We start from the raw sequence: 26,472 nt of genomic DNA on the forward strand, positions 1-26,472 counted from the left end.
TGAATAGGAGAATAGATAAATCGATTGTTTCATATTCACACAGTGAAGTGTTAAATAACAATGAAGAAATGAATTTTCACTATATAAAAATCATGAGTAAATGTAACAAAATATTGACTGAAAAAAGCAACTCTCTGAAGATTACATGCAGAGTAGTATTTGTAATAAATTTTTAAAAACAAGAAAATAAACAATATATTTTTAGGTAAACATATATCCAAGAAAATTACAAAAAAATAATGTACTGATAAGCACAAAATTCAAGATGGTGGCCCTGAAGGTGTGGGAAAGAGAAGGACAGACTAGGTAAGGGCATGCAGGTAGGTGTTAAGTTATGGTCAGGTTCTAATTGAATTAAATTAAAAGGAGCCAACTATTGTCCAATGTTGACAACAAATTAATAAACAAGGATTTGAATGAAATCAAATTTATGCACCTAAAATTTAAAAAGGGAAAATAACTGAGAAATTTGAAGACTTAAAAATCACACTCTGTTTGAAATAGAAGTTAAATGCAACCAAAAAGAAAAAAATACTGAGTTTCTATAGATGATAATCTGAAAATGAATCTAAAATGTAGTTAGTTAAAAACAAAATCAGACTCTTAAAATTTAAGAGATGAAAGAGGACTAAGAAATCGTCTTTCCAGTCTCATCATTTTCAAGATAGGGAAATGGCACTGGAGGTTTGGGTGGTAAATTAAGATATGTCATGTTTCTCAAGTTAACAGAAGATAATTTAATGGCAGAGGAGAACATCTACGGTTTATGTTGAAATATTATAATTCCATGGATCATCAGCTAATTTTTTTAAAGAATACTTTCTAGTAGTTAGGGTTTCCCTTGTTATAAGCCTCAAAGTTCTTGCTACAAGGACAGGGGACGGGTTCACGTTTCCCATTAAAACAAAAATAGGATAGGTGCATCTGGGTGTCTCAGTCAGTTAAGCATCCAACTCTTGATCTCAGCTCAGGTCTTGATCTCAGGGTCCTGAGTTCAAGCCCCATATTGGGCTCCACACTGGACATAGAGCCTACTTAAAAAAATTTTTTTTTAAATAGGATAAAAGATAAAAATATAGGGCACTTGGCTGGCTCAGTCGGTAGAACATGTGACTCCTGATCTTGAGGTTGTGAGTTTGAGCCCCATGTTGGCTGTAGAAATTACTTAAAAATAAAATCTTTAAAAAAAAAAAAGGGGGCGCCTGGGTGGCTCAGTCGTTAAGCGTCTGCCTTCGGCTCAGGCCATGATCCCAGGGTCCTGGGATCGAGCCCCGCATCGGGCTCCCTGCTCAGCCAGGAGCCTGCTTCTCCCTCTTCCACTCTCCCTGCTTGTGTTCCCTCTCTAGCTGTCTCTCTCTCTGTGTCAAATAAATAAATCTTAAAAAAAAAAAAAAAGATAAAAAAATGAAATTGTATCTCAAGGAATTTGGGTAACATGTAATTAATGAAACACTGTATTGAAGATTAGTAGCCATCAAAATTAGTAACTAAAGATGCCCTAGAATATAATATACAGAGTATTTATTTTACAATTGTGTTGTTCACAGCTTGAAACTATTCATGGAGGAGACAGACGGAAGTGCCTAGAACTCTGTCCCTTGTTCCTACCTTTCTCAGCAAAGACAAATCAAGACACACTTTGGAAACTCCTAATTTGGGGGGAAACTTAAATGCATACTTTGCTAAACACACACTAAGGTACAATTATGTCTGCAAGGTCCTGTTTTAGAATAATGACTAAAACGTAAATTCTACCTCTGCAAGTAGCATATACATTCACGCCAATGGGGAAAATATATACATGTGTATTTGTGTGTTGTGTATGCAAGTATCTATAGAGAAAAGGTCCATAGGAAAAGCACAGAAAAAGTGCCATTTGTTTTGAGAACGAGGGCAGCTTCTGATGAGTTCAAATAGGCAAATTTTTGCAAAAAGCTTGTATGCTCAGTCTTGAAAAAGACAGAGGTGGAATATCTGTCAATGACAGAGTGCTGGAGGAAGAGAAAGGGGTAATTACAGCAGGAGGCACAGAGACAGGAGACTGGATCATGGAGATGAGCAAGCAGGATGTAGTTCACTGCAACAGCAAGCAGTGAAATCATTCCCTGAATGCTATTTGGACGTGAATCTCTGGGCTTTTTCTCTAAGAATATTTGAGGTTTTAGAGAAAGCAAGTGACACAGACAAGATTTACACCTTAACAATAATGTATCACGGACTGGAGAAGAGATAGACACTCCCCAATAAAAGAAAAACAAAACAAACATGAACCACCCCGTACATTTCTAACAAAATCTCAAAATAGAATATATTCTCATCTATCCAAGATGAAGAAAGAACTGACCTCATGACTCACTTCTAGCTCTAGGATTCCATTTGAGTAGCTTAATATCCAATAAGGATTAGCAAATCACACGTTCCTTTAGCATCAATAACAACTAGCTAGCATAAAAATTAGGACTAAGGAAAATAGTTATCAAAACATAAACTTTCAAAATGTGTTATAATTTTTTACAGATAAAATAAATATTATAAACTTTTTAAAAAATAGTGCTTTAAACTATAACTCAAATACATATTACTACCATTGATTCTTTAGACATTGTTTTCAGTAATCTTCTTATGATTTTGAACATAAATATATTGCCCTAAAAAATGGAATTTAATTTAGGAATATAATATATATTTTAAAACTAGGAATCAAAGGTACACCTGGGTGGCTCACTCAATTAAGCACCGACTCCTGATTTTGGCTCAGGTCATGATTTGAGATGGAGCCCCATGCTGGGCTCCACACTTAGTGTGGAGTCAGCTTGAGATTCTCTCTCCCTCTCTCCCTCGAAACCCTCCCCCTACTTGTGCACTCTCTCTCTCTCTGTAAAATAAATAAATAAAATCTAAAAAATAAAAATAGGTAACTAAGTCATTAACAATGTATCAAATTCCATTTGCACAGGATATTCCTTCTTGCTTTTTCTTTGTGATTGGATACCTTTTATGACAAGGACCATTTGCTGAATGAAGGAAAAAATAAATATACAAATAAATTTATTGAGAGAAATTTTCATTTCCACGCATGATCTTTGTTGTACATATTTGTTGAACAAAGTACTTATGTGCTGCTTCTGTGACTTCGCATATCCTCTTCCCTCAATCATTATTGCCTCCTCTGTCTCACCTTTTCCAGGTTAAGAGGCCTTTTCCTCCTTTAAAAGCCAGGTCCAAGAAATGTAACCTTCGCTGTTTTATTAGGAATTGATAATTCTGTCTTTTGCATTAAACCAGCACTCTATGAATAATATTGCCTTGAACTTTGGTTAACTGTGTATATGTTTTATTAGACTAAATTATTTAAGCACAATAAAATATAATCACATCTGCTTCTTATTATCTACCATTGTGAAATGTTTCAGTGAATGAGGATGTGTGTCTGTGTATCTGTGTGTGTATATATATATATATATATACACACATATATACACACATGAATATATACATGTCTATATTGGTTTAACTCATGTTCATATATATGCCTATATATACATATTCATTTTATTATATACACTAATAAAAACCAGAGTAAAATGTATTTGAGTTAAATATTGATGTGTAGATTGGAATGAATGAATCCTAGTTCCCTTCCAGCTATAAAGTTTTATGGTTATGAAGAACAACTACATTTATCAGTGGTTTTCAACACTGACTGAACATTACAATCGTTAATAAAATGCTTTCAAAATAAAGATTTTTAGGTCACTTTTCTGGAGATGCTGAGTTAGTAAGTCTAGAATAGTTAGTTCTCAGGCTTTCAGATTTCAGAACTTCAAGATTGTTTTGTAAGATGCAGCCAGGATTCATAACTGTTATCAGAGAGGCACTATTGATACATCTATGATACTTTGTAAACTTCTCATTAATTTTACATTAATGTTCCAAGGTTCTTGCACATTGTAAGGGTAGGTAAACAGTTTTCCTCGCAAAATTTCTTATTTATATGATGCTTTAAGCTGGGTAAGAGTAGTTTAAATGGTATAAAATGCTTTCTGCTGAAAGAATAAGGACTTATACTCGATTACAATTTACACCTCTTCAATGGCTCCATCAAAATTTCAAAGCTTGAGTGCCCTGGTGTGTTCAGAGTCTGGTTTGGAGAATTTATGGGCATAATTTTCTTCCATTTATTTTTTTATCTAGATATCTCTTCAAAAGAGGATAGGAAGTTCAGGAATCTAAATATGTATACACATATTACAAAAACAATGTGTCTGTGTCTACTTACAGTTTTGAGCAATATTTGTTTTTTATTACAAATGCATATTCTTAGCCGCATAATAACATTACGGTTTTTAGGACTACACCTTCAAGTTATTAGCATGTTTTATCATGAATGCTCTTGCATATTATCACAAAATATCACGTAAATGAGATACTTGTTGGGTCTCCTTAAATCAAGACCATTTGCCTCTTAACAAGGAAATGATTATGTAACTGATACTCGGGGATCTTTATAAAGTATGAATGCTCATTTCTGAAGTTCACACATTATTCTTAGTAAATAGGACTATTTTCCATCACGGTAGTTACCAGATGGTGGCTCACTGTCAGATTTACTAAACTAGAGAGTTAAATACATGCATTCTGGCACAATATTCCCAAGGTAGTCTCTTTTTTCATCTTTTCATTTTCTAATTTTCATCCCTTTCAGGTGGAAATCACTTCGGTAAAAAAGATAATTGGTTGTGCTTTTCAGCACTGCGACGTTTGCCTCAGGTTCAGACTGTCTCTTAATTTAGACAGACAAAAACAATATCCTAACTTTTCCTCCCCCCTGCTATCTCATCATTTGTAAATGTACTTTCATGAGATTTCTTATTATCATTTTCAATAAAACCCAAACTTCCTATTTCTCTGCATATTATTTTTATTTAATGTTGTTCTTTTACTTCTTCCCTTCTCTCCTCCCCTCATCTCATTTCTTTCTAAAGGAATGTTCTGCAGCCTAGTGTATAAAACTCAGAATTACAGTCAAGAATCTCTTCATAATGGGCAAGAAAACAACTTAGGATGACAAAACTCTTTAGATAACAATATCTTCATCTGTAATAGTATCTGTAAAAAGGATAGAATGCAGCTTTTCAAGTATGCTTCCAGAATGACTGTTTTATGAGAATGTTGATTTTTATTATTTGTGTAATTTTAAAATTCCTCCTTATAAATGTATAGGTCCCGCCATATCCTTCAATTAGTACTTTCTTTCTTTGTCACTTTGCCTTTTCATTTTGCCTTTTTGTTTTTCTCTTTAGGGCTCCATATTATATTCTAGTGTCTGGATATCACAGAAAGGATTTGTCTTTCTCCCCATTGTGCTTCGTGAATAATATCTTAACAGCAAAGTAGAAGTAGAACACAGTACAGAAGATACTGTTACTCATCAATACAATGAGGAAAGAGGAGCAAAAATAATCAGAGAAGAGACTTTGGATTTTGACATCTTGACTTTGCAATCTCTGATCTATGTAGAGTTTATTACTCACCGATCAGAAGTAAAATAAAGGATCATTACTACTAGTAGTAATGAATGTGCTCTCCATCCTCTCCCTTTATTCCCGAGATTGCCAATGCCAATTAGCAACAAATTCCCACTGGAAACTCAGATCAACCAGAGAGATTCCCACTGGAAACTCAGATCAACCAGAGAGATTCCAGAGTGGGAACTTGGAGTAAAGGTACATTGCATAAGATCATTGATTGTCACTCAAGAGACAAAGTTTCTGTAATAAAACAGGAGGATCCAGTTTTACGCATAAGAACATACAGGAGATGAAGAATGGTGAGTTCCAGAAATATGCATGTGTGATGATTATTGTGTAGCCTACAAACAGACACAAAGAGCAACATTAAACTCTTTCAATGCATGTGAAAGACTTGTCCATTCCCAGATCCTTTGGGAGAAAAGCAAGCCAGTCATGTCTCTTAACAATTATACTTACTAAAAATAAATAAACAAACAAACAAACTTACGTCAAACAATCTACTAAAACTAATCAAAATATCACATGTGGCTCTTAGTATAAATAAAAAACATTATATAAGAATTCTCAAGAACGTGGTAAATACACTATAGATTTACTAATTCTTAACTTACCAAATGTAAACCTGTTAACAAGTAAGATACAAATTGAAATGATTCCATATATTAAAATGAATTGTACACTTTGATGAAAACTTTAATTCCTTAACTCATATTTTTTAACCTTTAAGAGGTCTTAAGTAGGTAAATAAGGCACATATGATAACTCTTCTGGAAAGAAAATGGCCAAGCTTAAATTAGAAGATACACCATATGTAATTGCTGAACATCTTTCATTTATATGTAAAATGCCAACAGCCCTAATTTGAGTTCTAAGTTTTAGTTTAGAACTAGTTTAGTATGTTGACTTTCAAAACTTGGTCTAAAAAGTTAAATGGAATTGTTCATCGATTTTCTATTTTTTTTCTATTGTAGCCATGTAATAAATGTTACTCAATCCATTCATTTATTCAACAAACATATCCAAACTACTCACTACCTAGATCAGGTGCTATGATATGCTGATTTTACAACCACATGGAAGGTTGACATGGTCTCCCATATACAATTTGTTAAGATATTATTGGTATATTAACAAAGTACTATGCCATTATTTTTAGTATATAATCATAGATTAAAATGCCTCCATAATAAAATATGCTCCGAGTTACATTTTGTAATGCCACGAAGCCCTCTCCTATGCTTGTGAAATCTGGCCAACATTTGGATGCCTGGGTGATAATTATAACACAGCTGGGTAATGGGCATTGAGACTTTCATAGTTCCAGAGAGGCTAGCTCCTTCAAAGTTAATACCACGGTTGAAAAATAACTTTTGACATTCTAGTGAAAATGAGGATAGAGTACATTTTTGTTCAATCTGCCTCACTCAGTGACCTCCCATTCTATGAAAAAGGCATTTCCCACCTACCTAGGTGGCCCATACCACCCAGAACACCATGCTTATATCCTGTTGCCATAATTAATTTGATTAGGGACAAAAAAGTGAATAAACCGAGCAGAAAATTCTAAGCAACTCTGCACTTTGTGGCAGTCAAGCAGGGAAATAGAAGTCTTCATGGCTTGGATAAAAAACTGTGTAATTCTGGATTCATCAGACTCTCACTTAATCTCTAGCCTTTTTCAGCCTTTTGCCACATATCTGTGGCCTATGTAAATTATAACTCAGTCTTCTGTCCCTGGAAAAATGTTCATTACATATTTTTTTCCTAGCAGTTAATCTTTATCTGATCTCTTGTTTTTCTATCTAATCTCCTGTGCCTTAATGGTAACTCAGTTCTCAGGGGTTCTGGTATCCGCTAGTTGAGCAGAGTAAATGCTTCGAATTGGTCCACTTTATTAAACACTAAATGTTTGTGAAGGTTGAATTAAAAAAATTAATAATTTATAGCCTGTACTGTCACAGGGAGTCTCTTAGACTTTTTCCATGTTTTTAAGTAACGAAATATTTCCTATATGTATTATCCATTTGAAACACGACCCTGCACTATGCATTAACACAAAGATTATGATTTTAATATCATTACAGTTTCTACAATTTTCCTCTTAATTAGAGTGTCTTTCCTAAGACTCATCCTGGCTTTTTCTGGGTAGCTCTGTACTCTTTTTCATGACAATAATCCAAAGGGGGTCATTGTACAAGTGTACTCAAGGATCATTTCTATATAACAATGTAATCTAAATTGTATTGCAAATCCCAAATCCAAGCAAAAACCCCAACGTGCTGCCAAAGTACACCTAAAACAGTTTTTGGCCTCACTCAGCTTATCCATTCAAAAGATAATGCCTTTGCTCCAACCAAATAAAACATCAAAAATACAGTTAAAATTTTTCGATGTTTTTCAAAGAGTTACCAAAGAACGATTCTACTTCATGACACACAGTAAAATGTCCTAAAAATCCTAGAAACCTTGTTCCTCCTTGCCCCTTCTCCTTTCCTGCAAATGTCAGCCCATAATGTTTGGGGGGATTTTTGGGGCCATCTCTTTCATACTTTGTTCTCATGTATATGCTTCATTCTGTGTGTAGTAGTCTATATGCACATCAGAGCTGTAAATACAGTTCTTCGTTTATTTTAGGAAGATTTTCCCCAATATTATCTCTGAATTCTTTTACTTTTGTTAGTCTTCTTTAATTGTTTCTTCATACTGATCACCTTCTCCCCTGATGCATGGATTCCTAGATTTCTTTGCTTAACTTCTATAATTAGGCTCAAGATGTTCTTTATGTTGTTAATATGGTTCTGGTTCTGGATAGTCTTCTGGTTAACTTGGACAGCTTCTCAGACATTCTATTTGCTCTGGTAAAGTGTACCTTGGTTGTCATCACCTTTTCTGATTGCCTCCACCATAGTTTCCGTTAAAGAGCCAGGTGGACCTGATATTTTCTATAGCCGGAAAGCATGACAGTGAGGGAGTGGGAATGAGGTTTCCGGCTAGGATACCTGGCTCCGTCTGATCAAGGACCAAGCATGTAGCCAGTGGTGCCTCCCTTTCCCAGGCTGACGCTAAGTCTGGAAAAGGACAAATTAGCTGGTCCTTCTTGCTTTGTCCCTGGGCACTACCTACAGCAATGGAGATTTCCTCAGTTTTTCTTCGACGCTACTCCAGGCTACCTACTCAATCTCTTCTTTCCTTCTCTCTGAATTATATTGGCTCATGATGCTTCTGAGATCTTGACAACTCACATTCCTTTCTCAGGGCGTAACTGTTATCTTCTGATGTTCATCTTAAGTTCTTTTAACCTTGTGCCATTCTGTTAATATGACTTGTGTCATTCTGTTAATATGATTCATACAAAGCAACAGATGAGGCTTGCAAGTCTGTTAAGCAACAATTATTGCAATCTTTATCATATGTTCTATTACATCATTGTGATTAACTAAAATTGTGATATGATGCCATTTAATTTCACTTAAATGAAATTGGGAGTTGATTGTAATGATAGTATGACAATAACATGTAACTGACTATACAAAAACCACCACCCAGATTGAAATAGAGAGTGCTTTAGCCAATACATATCTTCAGATTAAGTCATTAAAAGAGATAGTTACACAGTGTGAAGTGTCTAAACTGGGAATGAAAATATTCTATTCTGTCTGACCAAAGACCTTGTACAAGTCACTTAGAATCTCCACAGCACTCAATTTCCTTATCTGTAACGTGTACAGAATGTCCCACATGACCTGCAAAGATATCAACAGATTAAAGTTCTGGAATTTGAATTATTTATTGCTTTTGTGGCTTCATTCGTTATTATTCTAAAAATAGTCAAACATATATAATCTTTTTCTTTTTTTTTTTTTTTTTGAGAGGGAGAGAGAGCGGGGTAAGGGCAGAGAGAGAGGGAGAGAGAGGATCTTCAGCAGGTTCCATGCCCAGGGCAGATCCTGACACGGGGCTCAATCTCACAACCCTGAGATCATGACCTGAGCTGAGGTGTCAAGTATCAGACGCTTAACTGACTGAGCCACCCAGGCACTCCTAACCATATATATCCTTGACCTTATAAGAACTTCACATAGGGGGGTGCCTGGGTGGCTCAGTAAGCATCTGCCTTCGGCTCAGGTCATGATCTCAGAGTCCTGAGATCGAGCCCCACATCGGGCTCCCTGCTCAGCGGGAAGCCTGTTTCTCCCCCTCCCACTCGCCCTGCTTGTGTTCCTGCTCTCGCTATCTCTCTCTGTCAAATAAATAAATAAAATCTTAAAAAAAAAAAAACCTTCACATAGGAATGGATATATTTCACCAGAAAATTATATCCATGTTTTATTGATAAATTTCAATTTAATATGATTAATCATTATCTTAAATACTATATTAGGTTTTGAAAAGTCTGTAAACATAAAAATTTAAATTCCAAATTTCTTTTACAAATTACTTTGTTACTAATCCCCCCTTTTCCTAATATCATAGTCTGAAATTTATATTTACTACTACTAATATTACTACTATATAACAGTATATGTATATGTTTCATATTTCTCAAAATTATTTTCCTTTGGTGCTTAGGCTATAAACAGAATGTAGGATTTACTTTTCATTTGGTAACTTATGTGCAGATATTGGATGCAAACTGAAAAAAAAAGTAAGAAACATGTTTGCTTTCTGTTTGTTTGACTTTGGAACAAATGTTAGGGAGAAGACAGGTCCTGTGTTGCCTATATAGAATTTCTTTGGGGACATATAAGAACAAACAATGCTGCGTCAGAGGAGGATGAAGACTTTCTGAGATTCTTATTTTAGAAAACAATAGTGAGGATGAAAATGAGACCAGTTAGAAAGGCTCTTTTGGGTTTCATTTATTTTTGAAACTGATTTATTGTATTTTCATTATTCAGCTTCTGTGTTCTGCTTTTACCATTCAGTGACGATTTTAATCTTCCTGCAGGTAATGAGATCACAGGTCAATTCTGAGTTTAATATCAATATGTTACCGGTAATATGGATATAATAATAGGTGCTTGGTCATTTTATTTTCACGCTGAAGAGAAGTGATGATCATACTAGGCATGGCATGAGACCTGTGTGTGTTAAAATTATTCTCATAAGCAAAATAATTTTTTTCTTCACACAATTTTCAGAACTGAAAAGACTACAGAATACTGTGTTGATCTTATGAATACTGACAATCTCCTATCATAACTAATATTTTTGTTATTTTTGTTATTTTTTTTTCCTAATGATCAAATGAGACTAGCACAGTGAGGTGAATTTAAGTAACTACATACATGAGTTGAGAGTCATGCACGATTCTTGGACAGCTAGTTAGTTAAAGATGAAACAAGGGACAATTAGGCATTCAATGAATAGCAGACACTTTGTGAGATCTGTTTTTCTTCTTTTTTTTTCTTTTTTTCTAATTTTAAAATTAACAGGTGTCAACCCAAGGTTTCCTTAGAGTGGTCTTTCAAAGTGAAAAGTCCTACCACTTACATGACCACGTTTCTATTTAAACACTTTGATTCACTTTCCTAGCCTTTTCAAGACTTTCATCCTAACTGATAACATTGTGTCTACATGTATCCCACCTTTTTCAGTGCGTCTTTTACATGAAGGGTTTTCAGGTGCTTCCTCATCCTTCTCATTTGTTGTTCCTCTCAAACTATAAAACTGGCACCTGTTAAAGATGCACGTTTTCAAACTAATGTATTTGACTTGTCTGGAGTGATTTCCTATACTTTGAACCTTTTTGAGATATAACTACTTTTGTTCTAATTACAAGGTTTCTTCCTTCTCATCTCAGTTGGAGCATCAAAGTCCCATTCCTCAGACATTCTAGGCTTTCCTGTATTTAAATAGTGTTTCTAAGCAATGCCTTCAAATAGCTCCCCATAGGATGGCAGAGGGTCTGAACCACAGGCATTTTTCCCACGTGGAGTTTATTTATTTTCTGCTGCTGCCTCTTTTTCTGTTTCTACACTGTCTTTCCTGTACAGCGAGGGGTTGTCTCTGCCACCATTATTCTCGCTTCTGTCTTCTCCTGGACTTCTCTCTCTAGTGACCCTTCTCTTTCTCTGTATGATATACCTTTCTCCAAGCATTAAAAACAACTGACAGCCATTATCAACATAAAGAGATACATTTTTCCTGCAGTGTAATGTCCTTTCATCAACTGTTTACCTTTTTATTTCTTTGAAAGCACTGCTACATAATTGAATAGAACTACTACATTCAGACTGTATATTTATTTCCCTTGCAGATACTCTGAATCAACTGCTTAAAGATAATATTCTAAATCAACCCAAGGTACTCTTTTAGGCCACATTAAAATTCATCTTGTTCTGGAATCCCTTATTATCAATATTCAGTCAACATGATGTCCACAATTCTTAATACTCATTCTACATTTATAATGATGCACGATTGCAAATCTAGCCTGTCTTATAGCTTCCAAATATTCTATTTGAAAAGATCTTAATAGACTTTTAAGAGTTCTGCTGTGATCCAATGGTTAAAAAAGAAAAAAAACTATTTGCAGTTGGCTCTTTAGCTAATAAAATAATTAAAATATTGACATTAATTAAGAAAAGACTAGATTTTGGCAAAATAACATTTTATTTTATTATACTGAAATATACATATATATATATTTTGTCAGAAGTAGCAAAAAAATTTTTGCTTGTGTTTCTTTTTAAGAAACCTCAGAAATGGCTGAAGAAAACCAAACATTTAAATAACAGTTACTATGTGGTGATTCATTCTGTGATAAGAGGAATGATGCTCTGATCTCACTATACTTTGATTAAATATAGAACTGCACATATCAAATAAAGAATCTTTATCACCAAGATAAAACTATTCAAAGCTAGAGAGAAACAAACTTGTCTACTGGGCTTACCTCTCTGCAGCTTTCTTGTGACTAAGTAAACAGCCACAAAACCAGATTAGAAAATAGTTCTATTGTATTTCCAAAGTAACCATATATTCACAACTATCTTATTTAAAATATTAAATGGTACTACTTACTTTTCTTAGTCTCAGTATAGTTTTTTTTCCTCTAGACAGAAAGAAATTTTCCATTCAAAATTGCTCATAAAACTTCTTGTCTTTGTAATCAAGTTAAAACTAGAGGAAATGACTTGCCTCCATCAGCAGGATACCATTTTATTAAATTCAATCAAATGTTCTATTTACACACTTCAATCCTCAATAAAATCCAATTTTATTATTTGAAACCTATAATCTTCAGTGAAATTGAATAAGTGTATTTCACCAAAGCTGAAGTGCTCTGTTATATTAATCAGCTAGATACGATTTTATAAAAAGGTGGGGAGGGATGGAGTAAAAGCAGCATTGGGGATGGTCTGAATTTTGCCAAACTGTTTTAGTCTCTGTGAAGTTAATTTTTAGATTTAATGTCATAATTTTTATTAGATAAATACTCCACACTGGAATGAAAATGTTTGCATTTTAATCCAGTTTTTATGTTCCATGTGAGAGATTTTCCTTGAACATATTTTAGTATATTTAATTCACAGAATGCTATTTATTGAGTTTATAGAATAGGCACCATCTGCTTGGAAATTCTAAGAAAAGACAAAGCATAAAATACGGGAAATGTAATTAATAAAAGGCGGTGCCTAGTTACAGTGCTTCAGAATAACAGTCAGTTATGTCTCAGTAAGTTGAACACACAAGGGCATCAATGAAAAGCAGCTGCCATACCCCGCGTGGCTGTCCTTCATGTTCTCAATTAAGTCTCCTGAATGTCTCTGGGTTGACTCTGAGGAAACCTACTGGGTATGTTTCTACTCTATCAATAGAGCAGAGCGAATGGCAGTGGATTATGAGTCAGATGCCCTGTTTATAGCCATGGATTCAGAGTTAACTATCTGTGCAACTTTGGGCACATGACTTAAACTCTCTGAGCCTCAGCAAGGATGCTGCCAACCTCCATTCCTCACCTGTGGTAGAAAGGGCTTATTGATTATGACATGTTTCATATGTTCTTATTCTTACACAGTGGTTCAGGCAGTGAGTTCCAATCAGTTTAAGGCAGTATGCCATTTTTCAACTACTGCCATCCTAAAACTGGTTAATTTCTAAGGCCATTACCATTTGAAACATTCCAACTCCAAATGCCCCAAAGCAATCAATTCCTGGTATTCATACTCATAAGGACTCCTAAAGCTCCTGGCTCTCCAGATAATCCTCGTGCTATTTACAAATGTTTTCTGGTGCTTCCTAGTTCGGTATCCCTTAGTCTGACCACAATGGCTACATTCTGATTCATAAAAACTGAAGTTTAATAAAAATGTATACACATATATATACATGCATATATCGCTCATATAATTTATGTGTGTATATGTGTGTGCATGTGCATACAGTTTGAAAGAAAGCTGAATATTTATAATTTTTAAAATGCTTAAGTCATTTATTTCAGTTGGCAATAAATGATAACTTGGCAATGTTTACAAATGATATGTAATTGAAGGAAGAGGAATTATGTGATAGGATGTATTTTGGCTTTGAGAAGTATTTTCTGGAGTCATTACTCTGTGCAACGGAATGGTGGAAATGTTACCCTGAACTCAGTCAATCTCTTTGAGCATTCATCTGTCTCTGAACTAACTTTGAAAGAGAAAATGAGTAAATGCGACGTAAGTGACAAAACTCCAATTAAATAAGTCCCCTTCCATATACTGTAACTTGCAGTATGTATAGTGTTGGATGTAAAGTTCAGACATTTATCAAGAAGCACGATGATAGGGTAGATAGAGCAACGAATTTAGAATTAAGACACAAGGATTCAAATCATGTCATCAGTCAGATGAAGTATGGATTTAAAAGTGATTTTTTTAATATAAAAATTGTAAAAACATAATTAGAAAAATACATACATTTAATTATAATAACAGCCAGTGAGAACTTATATTGAGAAGCACAAAAACGTGATATATGTATATATCCATTTGGTCAGTTGGCTGCATTTATCATTTTTTAATCTTAGACATTAAATGTAAATGTAAGCCAAATGTAAACAGAATTTACTAGATTTCATTCCCTACTGGCGGCAGTAAGTTTACAAGGACTGGCTATAAAGTAGTAAGACTGATCAATGTGATACTTTCCAACAATTTAGTGTTGATCCTTTAAAACAATCTAGAGATAAAATAAATTGTTAAAAAATAATAATTTTCATGGTAAGAACGCTGGCTTCCCTTCCTTTAGAGAAAAAATAAAAGTGAGTTAGCTTGAAATCAAATATTCACAGCTGTTCTTTCCATGCTTCTTTTCAACATCTATAATGGTGTCCTTGCCACAACTTTCAATTGGTTCTTTCTTCCCATCAAAGAAAACAGACAATCAATTATAGAATAGGAATCCACAAAAATTCCAAAAGTATATTGATTGGTTATATGTAAAAGTGAATCCTATTATAAAACTGTTATTATATATAATAGATGCTCTCAGATTGTGTCTGTTTCTGCATGAACTAAGTTGAAGATTATTATATAAATTGTAAGGTATTTCTTTTGGTGAGTATACTTGTAAAATGACCATGATGTCTGGTAGGAGACGGATATGCAAAAGCGAAGTAAAATAATACAGTATATTTTTTTTAAAAATTTTAGTTTTAGTTTAGTCATATAATCATATGCATGATTTTGGACTTATTAGTTGTGCCTGGACATTCTCAAATCTTTTTTTAACAGAAAATTTCCAAAACATATATACAAGGAATTGAAACAAGACTTCTTATTACATGCACTAGTGTATTCAAAGTGCCATTTGCAATTAAAAAATTATTCTTCTTAATATGGAGACTACTGAAAATTTGGACTACTGTGTGCTCATGGATTTTCCACATCAGCACAAAATATAAACATTTAATTATTAATAAAAAATTCAGATGCCTATAATTTGCTGTATTCCTAAGGCAAAAAGAAGGTAAAATAGGGAATTTTTTTAAAGAATGTATCTCAGTCAAGCCATTTTAAGCCCCATTACGTATATGTCAGGATAAAGAAAAGGTATCATCACATTGACTGGTGGTTATGGGGAAATTATACCATTTTTCTTGCTAGACATTCACAGTTAGTGAACAAATAAAGTGCTAAAATACTACAGCACAGGTACAAGTATATTCTATTAAAAATAATAAACTCCTATCCCCAAAGCACACAGAATATGAATATTTTTATTAATATCACTGTCTACATATATTCGGTCACACAATCCAAAGTGCTTTCTCTGCCCATCCTTTCACACGGGTATGCATGTATATGTATATCAAATCATCACGTTGTCTACTTTAAATATCTCGCAATTTTATTAGTTAACTATAAATAAATAAAACTGAATAAAAGAAAAGAAAATGGGAATCATGCAGAGAGAGCTTAAAGGACTTAGCCAATGCCACAGACTTCATCAGTGACCCATGGTGGACTAAAAATTTCCTCTTTCTCCCTTCATTCTCCCTTTCCTCTTGTCTTCCCCCTCTCCCTCTCTTCCTCCTTCATAGGATATTCATTCATGTAGCCGGCACCTGGATCAGGTGCTGTGAAATGCAAGGATAAAGGAGAACCTCCAGAAAATTACCAGATCTATTGCCTGCCCCTCTTTGGTAAGTGAAATCAAGCATCTGAAATGTAGGACAGAAGACCCTGAGTCATCAACAGATGGTTCATTCTCCATCAAAAAAGACATGACTTCAACAAATACGGACATGAAAAGAGAACTCAACTACCAGATGGGCCGACCGACAAAATGGCATGCCTATTACAAATCTCACGATGTAAAGCATGTGTGTAGAGGTAAGACGGATATGTTTCCTTGACAGAATAAATAAACCCAAAGTAAGTAAGCTTGACATATTAGTTACTTCACAGCAGAGCCCCTACAGAAGTCAAGGAAAGGGGACAGGATTACAAAATACGTATACATTTTTTTACATACTCTTCTCAAAATAACCATTTTCTTTTCTAACATGTTTTCTTGAGTTTAGAACATCGCCTTTGTCAATAAAGAAGGTTTTTAAAATGCGATAACACACCTTACTGAGCAAATTGTTTAAAATGATATTATCTGGGACGCCTGGGTGGCTCAGTTGGTTAAGCGGCTGCCTTCGGCCCAGGTCATCATCCCAGGGTCCTGGGATCGAGTCCCACATCGGGCTCCTTGCTCAGCAGGGAGCCTGCTTCTCCCTCTCTCTCCCTCTGCTTGTGCTCTCTCTGTCAAATAAATAAAAATCTTTAAATAAAAAAAAAAATAATAAAATAAAATAAAATGATATTATCTGCTATTTGTCTTATTTTATATTGCTAGTTTCCACTGAGTGCTGATAAGTGCTTGCCATTGAAGAGCTTTGCATTTCACATCTGTCAAAAGCATCCAGCAACTGCACCTAGGGGGACTGTCAGGGAGATTGCTATTCTCCTTTGTAACACCCCGAATCTGTCTCACACCATTTACATACAGATAGTCACAGGCATTCATCATTTCATTATGCTGACGACTTCACTATTCTGATGTATAATGTCTCTTTAATGAGCCTCAAAAAATACAATATTCCTGGGACGCCTGGGTGGCTCAGTCGGTTAAGCGTCTGCCTTCGGCTCAGGTCATGATCCCAGGGTCCTGGGATCGAGTCCCGCATCGGGCTCCCTGCTCCGCGGGGAGCCTGCTTCTCCCTCTGCCTCTGTCTCTCTCTCTGTCTCTCATGAATAAATAAATAAAATCTTAAAAAAAAAAAAAAAAAAAAAGATTAAAAAAAAAAATACAATATTCCTTGATTTATGACTGCTTAACTGAAAAATTATACAAATTGGCAAAAAAAAAACCCTCATAATGTATTTTCCTTTTTCCTCCACATTACACTTATATTTAACAGTGACTCATGAGTTAAGATCATGCTTCTTTGACAAAAGAAATGATCAGAAGTTGACTTCCCATGTTTTTAGTGCCCCTGTGTTTTATGTGCATATTTAAAGCTGCAGAGTAAAGCTGACACTAAAAAGTAGTAAATTAAAATTGATCTTTTTTTTTTTTTTCCCCCAAGAAAGATGTGTATTGGACAACCACTTCCAATATCACTCTAAGTCTGATAAGGCTTCTTTAGTTGTAGTGAAGATTATCACCCAACTATTCATTTTCCCTTCTGTAAGTAAATGTTAAGAACCTTGATACCAGAGACAGCCCTGTCAGACAACAAAGAAGTAGTAAAGAAAGAAGGAAAAAAACCCAAAAGGAAATCTGAAATGGGAACAGAAGCTTGGGAAAAGGTGAAGTAGCTGTTTCTTTCAATGATTGCTTAATTGCAGCCCCCTCTCGAGATGCCAGGCCCAAAAAGGTATCACCTTATTCTCTTAAAAGCTATGCCCCTGAAAGTGATGGAAAGTGTCCTGTTTATTAATTAAATATCATTTCCCAAAAGGAACTGGTTGTGTCTCAAACAGGCAAGAGTTCCAAAGAAGTATAAATTGTTCATGTGCTGCCAGTTTTTGCAAAAGAAAGCCTTTGAGTGTAGTGCAAATCATATTAGAATGAACACTACATACAATTAAGAATAAAAACAGATCTCGAATCACAGAAGAGCTCATAAATCAGCATGAGTAAGGTATACAGAAATAGAATAAAATTTAGGAACTTGCATCTTTAGTTTGATATCAGCCTCTCTTAGGTTTAGCTTGCATTCAACACATCTGAGATTACTGGTAGCTTTCAGTAAAAAAAAAAACAAAAACAGAAAACCAGGCTAAATTAACCCAGAATCATCAGGAAGAGAGTGATTCAGGTTAAATGGAGGTCAGCACAGGACTGTTCTAATGTAGAACAAGGGGCAGGATTGCATATAGAAATCCTAATAAAAGACATATGGTGTATGCAGACACACATACTCCGTAAGAAAATGTCCTTTTATAAATATATACAAGAAAATTGGCTCCATTATTTTAACATTACCTTTTTATTCCCTAGCTTGATTACTCCCTTTCGGCTCATGATAAATTACTTTTGGTTGTATCTAAATATGTGACTCACCCACAGAGAAAACATAATGACCAAAGTTGAGGGGGGGTAAAATGTAATGGGATTCCATTTACTTGGATATTCTTAAATAGAATCATTCTAAAATATATTTAAACCGATTTAGCACTATTCACAGAAAGAGTTTTTAACTCCTTTTAGTAACTACGGGGCGGGGGGCGGGGGGGAGGTTTTCCTACTCTTTGTATGTAGGAGCTGTTTTAGGAGGGATTCCTTAAAAGGCCATAGTAATTATTGGCCTGTGGTAAAGAAAGAATACAAGTCCTGTGCTAAATTTGAGTAATATAAGATTCTCACCTCACCTACGAAAAGCAAAATGTTATCATACAATGTATATATAAAAATATCCCCAAACAGATGCTTATAGTTTCGGGATAAAATGGGTCTTAACGCCAAACATCTTTGAATTGACCAGGCATTTATACTTTTAGGCCAAAACAGGTCCTGATTTTTACTCTTAGTTTTAGCTTTAAGAAAAGGGCTAACTGCTAAAGGCACTGAAATATTAATCTCCCTGAGTTTCATATTTATAAAATCGCCTAAAGAAATATCAATCATTTCCCCTTTATTCTAGTCTGGGATGATGTGCTCATTTATGGGCCTCTTCATCAATGAGATCAACTAGTTTACCCTAAATAAAAACAACAGCAAACACGATAATGAGGTCTCTCTGTCAACCACTAGTACGTGTATCATAACATGTCGTCTTCACAATAACCTTTTTAGATGGGCATCATTTTTATCCACATTCTAAAGATGAGAAAGCTGAAGCACTGAGAGCTTACATGACATTGCCAAACAGATCTAGTGATGCAACTGGCCTTGCGGTCAACATGGCCCTGGGTCTCAACCTTAGATCCTTGTGGGAATCGGGCTTTCTGTCTTTCCCAGTATCTAAGCTTCATATCACGCCCGTTAACAAAAAAACAAACAAACAAAAAAATCCAACTAACCGACAAGTTAATAAACAGTAAGAAAGCCAAGAAAGCCTACTTAATTCCATCATCTCCTTCGCTTCTCACCTAAACCGCTTCTGTCCTAATCACTCTTCAATCCATTGCCACCTGCCTGCCCCGCTAATCCTATCCTTGCCAAATGGCAGAAACCTGGAGCCTATCAGTTTCAAGGATCAGGTCAGCTTTGATCATTGATCTCTCATTTGCAGTGAGCTCTTCATCATCACTGATTTCTCTTTAGAGCTCACGCCACAGTGAATTCACTGTCTCCTCTGTGCCGCCCCTTCTGACCTTTCCTCGGATGCCTCATTTTGGGGCTCCCTTTTCTCTACCTTCTCATTAGGTATCATGCTCCCTGGGGTTCCATTTCTCTGCCAATCATTGATTCACATTTTATTTAAATTCAATTAACCAACATATAGTACATCATTAGTCTCCGATGTACTGTTCAACAATTCATCAGTTGCAAATAACACCCTTGACTCACATTTTTAACTGTCTGCAAACTACCTTTACCTGAGAGTTCAATAGGCACATGCTCAAGATCCCCAAGGCAAGACATATCGTTTTCATAAACCTCCTCCTATGTCATTACCGCAGGATGAGGCAGCAGCATCCAACCAAAATGGAAAAACATATAGGCCACTTTCTTGTTTCTCCTCTCCCTAGCTCTAGCTCACAAACACCCAATATAAAACAATGAGTCAAGTCCTTGTGATCTTGCCACTTCCATAAATACATCTTGTCTCTATCCATCCCTTCACTACATTCTCAGCCTCTGTTGTATTGCTCACTGTTTAATTTATTTTCTGAGACACCAAACTGCTGTAGTTCACACCACTCATCATGTCCTTCCTCCTGCTTTAAATCCAGCCCCGCCTCGCTCCACCACACCTCCCAAGTCCACTCAATTTAGGTAATATTGGCTACTTCCCATGGAAACCTAGTGCCTCTTTTCTGTTCCCTCCTAACATGCTATGCATGTCTCGAGCCTCTAGATATATTTAAATGGAAGTAAAACGCAGTGGTTATATGTGTGGCCTCTAGACTCAGCTTTACCACTCACCAGCAGACAGGTTACTTAACCTCCCTTAACCTTAATGGCTGCCTCACACCCACATAATGGAAGACAACCATAGTACATAAGTAATAGAGTAGTTGTGAGGATAAAGCAGAGCATTTGGAGCAAGCCTAGCATATATTAAGCAACTCTACAATATAAACTTCCATAGTGCTGTGTATTATATAATAAATATTCCCCTCTGGACTTCCCAGTAGACACCAAGCTCCTTGAAGGTGGGGACTTAGTATAACTAGCACTTCACACCAAGCCCAGAGTAAGAGCTTCTATACATTGAAATTGAATAAGGCGATGTGACACAGTGTTCTAAATAAAAGACCAATTTTATTGGCTTTTGCTCCCTAATTTAATCTCAAGGTGAATTAAGCAATTAAGATGATAACCAATGAGGAATTTCACTCCAGATCAGAGCCTGCATGTGATTTTTTGGGCCTGACCATAGGCGATTATGTGGGCATTTCCTGGTGGGCCTCAAAGGGGAGAGCTCCACCTTCCCACTTGACTGGATGCACACCTGGTACACTGCAATCTCTCTAGGGAGTTTCAGGACACGACCCCTCCCCTCCCCAGGCCAGCCTTGCTTGTACACACATCCACATTCCTAGACCATATGCCTTCAGCCAGAAACCTCTTTACCTGGGGTCTTTGGCAAAGGCCTTCCGCAGGTGGCTCTGCTGTGACCTCCTTATGGGGGAACCTTGAACACACATCGCTCCACTCTGACTCAGTACCTCCCGCTCCTAGCTCTACCTTCTTTACCTCCCCAGCACCCCGGTCCACAAAACCCACAGAGCTTTTCGTTCAGCGCTGTAATCGGGATAAATGAGCCCCATATCTGTGCTGATCCACCTGACTCCCAACAAGTGTGTTCCATGAAGGGAAATGAATTAGGGAGGAGTCAGGGCTTTCTCCAAATTAGCTTCCTGCTTATATTATCCCAGCAAGTGGTTAAAGGTTTGACTGTTACTTTCATTTTGGCTTACTGTCTTAATTGACAAGTCAGACACCTGGCAGCTGAGCTAACTGCAGTTCAGCTCAACTCCTGACAACTAAGGAAGAGACTGAGGATGGTGGGAGATTGCAAAAGGAAAATATCCTGAAATACAATTCTTTTTTTGCTACCCCTCACCTCATAGGAAGGTATCTTTAAGTGCTTCCATGATTTACAAACAGGACACTCTCAGATTACAAGACATCTTAGAGATTTCATAATATAATTTGTTCATGGATATATTATGGACCGGGAATTCTATTTGACCTGAGGGCATAGTTCAGGGTAGTGACAAGGCTATACTGACTCCTAGTTTAAAAATCAAACTTCCATAGTGCTGTGTATTATATAGGGTTGACTCTGGAAATATACCAACTTCCAGAATATTCTGTTTTTTTGTGTTCCCTTTTTTGAGTCGGTGTCTGTGATGTCCCTAAATCACCCATCATGGCAATACTCCAAACCCAAGTGGTTGGAGAAAAAAATTAGAATAATCTGAAAGCAGAAGTGTAAATGTATGTGCTTGGGTCACTCAAGTCTGAAACATCAGCCTCTTCAGGTTCCCAGATGAACTTATTTCACAGTGAAGGCTAAAGATTTAAGAATATATCTATCACCATAGATTTAAGATTGTCTAGATTTAGACAGAAAGAGTAGATATATTGGCCGACAGGATTTAGTATCCTGTTTTAAATCAGTTTTATTTGGACACTTCCAAGAACAAGGGGGCACAAACAGGGAGAAAAAGAGACCCGGATGGGTGCACCTTCATGTGTGTGAATCCCTTGGTGAGGAGAAGGGACAATATACACATTTCCAAAAGAATGGTCATCAGCCACTCAGTGCCCGTGGGACAAATAAGGCAGGACTCTGAGGACTATCACCTCACCGTAAAGAATATCGTATGATTCTGAGAAATGAGGGAGACCTTCAAAAACCTAGCACAGCACTTTCTACCACAGTGTATTTAGTGGTTCCACTCTGGGTCTGATTTAGGAGTCTAAAACAAAGTTGAAATAAAAGACAGGACATCAAGGAATTCATCTTTGAGAACAGAATGTCTCTGAGACTCATCTTTGCATCTCAGCCTTTTCCATATTATTTTTCCACTTCCACTGCTTGGTATCCTCTGTTTCCTCTGGCTATGTATCAGGCATTAATACTTTTTTTTCTTTTTTAAGAAAGAAATACAAATCCTGCTGGCATGAAGTTAAAACCTGTTCCTTAATAACTGAAACATGCTTTGTAGATCTGCCAGTGAAAGCCCCCAAGTGCAGGCCTTTGATAATAAGAGCCAAAATTTAAAAAAAAAAAAAAAAAAAAAAAAAGCTCGATGGAAAAATCCCTAAGTATGAATAAGACTATTTCCTTTAGACTTTAAATAGTATGAAAGAATGAAAGATCTCAGTAAGAATTACAAAGAGTGAGTCATGGTATACTCTTCATTGTGTTGTTTATTTAAATGAAGATCTTTTCTAAGTTCCTACATGATGTAGTTTTTCCCTTAAAAACTCTTATTATTATTATTATCATTAGGCTATCATCATGCAGATAGAAAACTATAAATATCTTTTAATATTAGACTTAACGACAAAAGCAACTGATTCAAAAATAATGTGATTTATCACCTACTGGGCTATTTATTACTTCAGTCTTAAGTCTATGCATTTAAAAATTTTATCCCAAGGTAAAGTTAGAAAAACCACCTCAAGTGCAGTACAAATTATCTGCCAAACAGAGCAAACAGGAATTTGCAAAAGTCTAATGTCAATAGAATGTTAAATACCTATACTTCAAGAACAAACAAACAAAAACAACTGCTCTTATTAAGTAAACATCACAATGAAATATTTTATATATTAATACCACTAGAGGGCTTGATACGTTTTGCTTAATAAAAAGAATTTCTTATACCAGGCTGCCTTCTTGGTAGAAACAAACTTCTATCTATTCATCCTTCTAATCATGTAATCATGGTTATTAAAAAACACACGTGGACATCGATGCAAAATATAATAAAATGATTAGATCAAAGGGAATTTTATAGATTGAACATTGTGTTAAACAATTTAAGTGCGTTAAACTGTATGGTTTCGAGTATCACTTAATCTTAAGTGACACTGAATATTATTTCTGCAAATCTGTATTTGACAACATGGTTCTGATAGATGGCCTAGGAGATCTTGGAAGAAGATTAATAGCTTTAAAGTAACTCACAGATTTCTCTCAGTTGCAAGTCACCAACATTAATTAAAAATAATTTGCTTCCAAGTTGTCTCTATATTTTACAGGAATATTTACTTTCATGAAAATTTTTCTCTGACTCTAACCTAGAAAAATTATATATTACAGAAGACATAAAAATTGAATGTCATTGAATTCCTTCTTTAGTAGAACAAGTAACATATTTAATAAGTTTGATTTTGTCTCAAGGGGTATTTGGCTTTAAATCAATTTCATTATTCAGTCATATTGTGAATACATATTTTTATGAGACAATGAGAGGATTAAAAATTATTAGACTCAGCTAAAGGAAACAAGTCTTAAGACTGATTCTAAAGCTTTTACTTACCCATTTAAAATAAGAAGTAGATCCATTACCTGAAGTCTTGGAATGAGGTAAACTGTTACTATGAAAAAAATTTTCAGATTTTGATGTGAAAAATCTAAGCTATCACTACGTTATGTGACATACCTCTGGAATTATGAATAATCAAGTGAAATATAAATGGTTTCATTCACAAGAACTTTCCCAAACTATGGACTCAGTTTTAGAAAAAAAAAAAAATGCTGTCATAGAATATTTAAAAAGATCTTTCATTATCTGAGTTATTTTTTGGGTTAATCACACAAGTCAAAACATAAGACATATCTGAGTAGATACTGGGAGGACATTTAAAATGTGTAGCCATCTGCAGTGCATGGACCTGCCCAATGGGAAGACCCTACTAGTGAGCTCTGAGTATCAGTAGAGATATCTACATGTGATCTTAAAACCTAAAGAAACCGTAGTTGTCTGGAGGTTCTATTATTGAATACAATCTTCCCCAGACATTATGTTTTTCTATGTAATTCATGGGACTATCAAAGACATTGCAACCCAAGAGCAAAAGCCAGCCACCTTTAGTCCACCAGCACAATGGCTATCATTCCATCCTCTTTACCAATCAAAATAGCACTTGCTGGTGAATTACAGTAGAAAGCCATGGAATATTATGTAGAAAATATATTTCTTCATTTATATGACCAAACCAAGCCCTCAGGTCAGTTGACAAGGTTTTTGCAAGATGGTGTTTGTCTTTATTCTTTATGAACATAATAGTTCTGTATGATTACACTGCAGAGGCAGTGAGTAAAGGGCACTTGATAACTTAATAAGGTCCAGATTAAGCATTCAAAAAATGGAACTCATGGCTATTATCACCGATAGTTTGATAGATTTAAAAATGTCACCAACATTTATGCATCCTCCTTATAAAAGTTTCTCATTTGCTATTTTTCTAATCTTATAACTCAAAATCTATTGATTGTTCATGGGAAGACTATCATTCTTCCCAGCCTGGATTTATAATTATTTTACTTTCCCATCAGAAAACTGTCACACTACTAAATATATTCTGGCAAAGATCATCATGACATAGTAAACAATTGTCATATTGTCCCTCACTTTACATCTGTTTAACCCAAATATTTATTTATAGAAATGAAGAGCTTTCAGATCCAGGATATATTTTTTTTTTCTTTCCAAGTAACTATTCTCTTATCAGGCAGTGTTTTGGGAGAGTGTAGTATTTTGCCTATCACCGCTCCTATGCTACATACTTTATTCGTAAATTCTGTTCAAGTGTATCACACATGACATTATCGAAACACACACAAAATATGCATTCTAATTTCATTAGAAAATACTTACAGTGATACACCTCTGTGAGAGCTCTTAATGCTTCATCCAGAATAAATACCACATGAGAAGAATATTCAGAGGTTATTTTTATCTCCTTTCTCTAATTTACATGATCGCTGCATTCAAGTCTGAAAAAAAAAAATTAAATGTCTCACTATTAAATACAATGGTATAATTTCTATGTAATTTGTAAAACAATAAGAAAATGCTAGAATATTTTCCCAAACACAGTTTCTGAATACTGAATAACTATGAAGAATTTTAGAAATGTGATTTATATATGATGCAAAAATCATGAGGCCAGCCAAAATTGTATGAAATGTTCATTGAGCAATGCCAAATATTACTCCTTTTCCTTCCCCAGTAAGATGGGAAATGAATCTCTACACACTCCAAGCGATCTCAACCGCATATATTTCTATTCAAGGTAAGTATGTTTAGGATACTAAGAAAGGTAGAAAATATATTCTTTTTTTTCCTACGAGTTAAGTGATTTTCATACAACCAATCTAACTCTTAGTGTTGCTGAGTTAAACTAACTCTTAGTGTTGAAGCAGTCATAGGGAAGTCAATTTTATTCTATATCCAATTAAGTTATGAATATTCATGTTACGTATAACAAAAAGAATATATATTTGAACACTGAATGAGACTGAGTAAGAGATTTGTTAAAAAAAAGTTGTAAAATAATCATGATTTTTACAATGAGGTCTGGAGAAAGAAACAAAATGTGTAAGGGTATCTTCAGATTCAGTGGTCTGCAGTTTGCAAAGGGAGAGGAACAGACCTTTGTGGGAGGAAGACTGCCCATAGCTTAGCTATCAGTGAAAATCAAACCAAGAGACTTTAATGGAAAGGACTTCCAATGGAAAGACTCTTTAAGGTTACTGACTTCTTGGGCGCCTGGGTGGCTCAGTTGGTTAAGTGACTGCCTTCGGCTCAGGTCATGATCCTGG

At 35.4% G+C, this 26,472-nt stretch overlaps 1 protein-coding gene across 1 annotated transcript in view; it reads right to left on the minus strand.

The window, feature by feature from the left end:
* Nucleotides 1-25,559, minus strand: part of TENM3 (teneurin transmembrane protein 3) — a 2,501,300-nt gene extending 2,475,741 nt beyond the window's left edge. Inside the window, exon 1 of the mRNA XM_032413691.1 lies at nucleotides 25,526-25,559. The gene's annotated coding sequence lies outside the window, so the exon portion shown is untranslated. The remainder of the gene's footprint in view (nucleotides 1-25,525) is intronic.
* Between the last annotated feature and the right edge of the window lie 913 nt (nucleotides 25,560-26,472).

The sequence above is a fragment of the Phoca vitulina genome, unplaced genomic scaffold, assembly GCF_004348235.1.
Source record: "Phoca vitulina isolate PV1807 unplaced genomic scaffold, GSC_HSeal_1.0 scaffold15, whole genome shotgun sequence".
Lineage (NCBI taxonomy): Eukaryota > Metazoa > Chordata > Mammalia > Carnivora > Phocidae > Phoca > Phoca vitulina.